Below are 3,497 nucleotides of genomic sequence, written 5' to 3' on the forward strand. Positions count from 1 at the left end.
TGAGGGAGGGGGATCAGATTCATCAATAGTATCAAATCATGATGAAAAAGGGACGGGTATGGCAAGCTAAGGTTTAAGTATGGAAGGTCGAAATCACTGGCTCTGATGCCATATTAACGATACACAAGAAAAGATAAAAAGAGGAAATAAAGGGAAAAATAGCTAATCCATTATATTATCATTCAGAAAACTATATTCTTTCCCGCCGTAAATGAGCGCCTTTAAATAGATTCATAAAAATGTCCTTTTTAACAGATTTGAGAATAAATTCAAAAGAGGTTGCAATAGCCTTGTAACATGGCAATAGTCTGTGAGAATGTACAGTTCATTCACAATTCTTACTAATAAAGGCTCATATGAACATGATCCGAAAATTTTTCATCAACATTTTGAACCACTTTAAACTTGTACGGGTACTTCCCTTTCTTCTTTAACTTGGCTACTTTCATTAGATGCTTCAAATATTTCCTATTGGATTTTGATATAATAATAGGATTATTGTCTTCGAATTGTTGAAACATTGACAGCAACAAAAATAGCAAAAACAAAATTGAATTTGCTAAACAAAAATGAAACTGAAGCAAAAGAGAGAAAGAAGTTTGAACAGCAAGAGTATTAAGGAAAAATCAAATCTTCATTCATCATTCAAAAGATATATAAGTTACAAAAAAACAAATTTGGACAGTTACCTACTAATATAACTGCTCCCACTAATACACTAATACAAATTTGAATTACAAGTAAAAGTAAGCTGACATTTCAGCTATTACATCAAGAGCAAATAAAAAACTAATCCTACTAACTTCAATTGACAAGTTACTAGGTAACTAAGTAAGTTACATTTGAACAAAATGAAACAAAATGTTGAACAAGCTGCTGCACTCGATTCTGCTCCATTGCTTGTCTGCTTGATGAGTTGCTGGCCATATGTTGCATTGCAGGCCAATGCTTAACACGAATAAAGGTAATAATCGCCTTGCCATGAAAATCTCCTTTTCTTCATCTGCAAATCCTTTTAGTTTGACAGTTATGAGATCATTGAGCTTGTTAGGAACAATGACTAAAGTTGAGAATTTTCCTGTGTTAGGCATGTTATAGCATTTTGGATTGATCTGCAAGTTTGATCAACAAATATTTACTAAGATATAGGTATTGGTATAATCATTTGAATATATAAAAAGAAATTGAAAGGAATAAATAAACATAAATCTGAAACTTATGCGTGTATGCATAACATTGCTATTAAGGCGTTAATAGATTCTCTTTCCATTGAACAATCAATCCACCAAAGTTCTTTTAGTTTCCTCAAACAGAAAAGAGGGTCTCTACTTGAAAAGAGCAATTTCTTGCACATTGATGTAAGAAAAAACAATCAAGAAGATGAAAGGTTAGTAACTATGTTGCTTCGGCTTTTCTTTGTGAAAGCACTCATTCGAAGAAATCTCCAAATACATGAAAATTCTTGAAAAAAAAAACATGTGCTCGCGGTTATTACTATGGAAACATGAAACTGAACATTTCTTTACTCATCATACTTCGAAAAACCATCTGCATATTGTTAGAGATCGAAAACCATTTATAGTTCTTAAAAGTTTGTCGAAGCATTTATACTTGTTGGCGCACTCAAAATCGTTTCTTTCCAAATCCAAGAAACCATGATAATAAGGATAAAAGGAAGGCTTAAAGTCCCATGTCCATTCTGTTAAAGGGCATTGCCTAAGATCAAGCATGGCATCTTCCTGGGGTAGTCCACAGTCACGTATATGAAACCCGCCAGAAGAATTACATTTGCGGTACAATTCAAACAGAAAGGAAACTAAGTGGCCTCCGTATCTGAAGTAATTCAAACAGCAACCTTCAAAACTGAGAGATTGTAACTGGGGGCAATCGAGGACCACTAATTTATGAAGCCCTTGGGTCTCTTTTATCTGTAAAGATTGTAATCCATTGCATTTGGCGATAGTCAAGCTTCGCAGAAATGGAAAATTTCGCACCAATGAAGAAACTGCCATATTAGACAGTTGGCTTACTGATATGAGATACAGTGATTTCATTTTCATTGTGTTTGAAGATGTTTATTGGGTTTGCAGTGGGTGATTTTCCTCATGCCTCCACCAATCAAACCACATGTATGGAGGCGATAAATGGTTAGTCGATGCAAGATTCGGCTTCAAAAACAAATCAAGTGGCCTTGGTAATTTTTGTTTTTTCATCCGAAAAATCAAGTTGAAATGCACCCTTGCTGGAAATGCTAGCAACAAACTTGCCTCTTCCATGACTAAACTCAAATCTGAACCCCCATTTATTTCTAGGCCTATAGTGTGTATCGAAATCATCAACAAAGCTTTGTATGACTTTAGTGGCAGCTTCCATTGTTATTACATCATGGACTGGTTCCAACAAAGCCTCTTTCCAGAGGCGTTTCCATTGAGTTGAAAGAAAAGAAGTTCGGACAGCGGATTCAAAAGGGAGGAAGGAAATGATGTGGTGAAGGATGTTATCAGGCAAATGACTGATGTAATCATTAGGGTCCATCTTATTACTGTTCCAAAGGGAAAAAAACAACATTGATCATATCAAAACTTGGAACTTGTTTGATCATAAAACAAACATAATCCCAAAGTAAATGTATATATACACACTTAGCTGACCTTTTTGGGATATTGAAATGTTTATACGATTTCTCTCCATCATACTTCCATATATGGAAAAGTGATGGAATAATATGGTGAAGGATATCATCATTTAGACTACTGATATCCAAATACCTGATCCAATACAAGAAGGTTGAACTACAATACTGAAAATTTAGAAGAAAATGATAATTAATAGAGAGTTGTTACCTGGAGCTTGAAATGGTTGTTGGGTCAGGATCATGCCTCTGTTTCTCTTGGTTAATTTTCTTGCTTCTTCTCTTCTTTCCCATTTTTTGTTTTTCTTTTCCAATATTTTTTAGGTAAAAAAATACAAGTGAAATGACTTTTCAACTTCGGTGGTTTGGAAGATGCCAAAGGGCCAAAGTCTAGCTAAATATTATAACGCGGCCAAATGAACTTTATGATACTGATGAAATTATAAAACTATTTTAGGGGATATGAAATATAAATTTTTGAAAAAAAAACATAATGTAAATTTACATTAAATGATTTTGGAAAAATCAAAGTGCAATGTACCTATTTAGGTTTAGAGCATTGGTTTTTAAAAGGGTTTTTGGGAAAAAAAATTGGGGGATAAATTATGAAAAAAAGTGTTTTTTGGGTTAATTTCTAATTTGGGAGAAATAATTTTTCTCTCAAAAAAACAGCTTATTTAAGAATATTTTTATCTCAAAAGTTATTCTTAAAAGTAATACTAAACACATCATTAGTTAAACAATTATGATGGTAAAGTTAATAACTTTGTAAAAGAAAAGGAAAAGGAAAATGAGGTTATAAGAAAACAACAATAGCACAATGCTAAAAGATATGGAAGAAGTGGCCTTCAATTTTGATAAATAA

At 33.1% G+C, this 3,497-nt stretch overlaps 1 long non-coding RNA gene across 1 annotated transcript; it reads right to left on the minus strand.

Annotated features, from left to right (window-relative positions):
- Positions 1-615: 615 nt before the first annotated feature.
- Positions 616-3,053, minus strand: LOC108451278 (uncharacterized). The gene is made up of 2 exons (XR_008283423.1): positions 2,844-3,053; positions 616-1,112 (listed from the first exon to the last, which is right to left on the minus strand). It is a non-coding gene; the product is annotated as an uncharacterized LOC108451278 (long non-coding RNA).
- Positions 3,054-3,497: the final 444 nt, after the last annotated feature.

The sequence above is a fragment of the Gossypium arboreum genome, chromosome 5 (genome assembly GCF_025698485.1).
Source record: "Gossypium arboreum isolate Shixiya-1 chromosome 5, ASM2569848v2, whole genome shotgun sequence".
Classification (NCBI taxonomy): Eukaryota; Viridiplantae; Streptophyta; class Magnoliopsida; order Malvales; family Malvaceae; genus Gossypium; species Gossypium arboreum.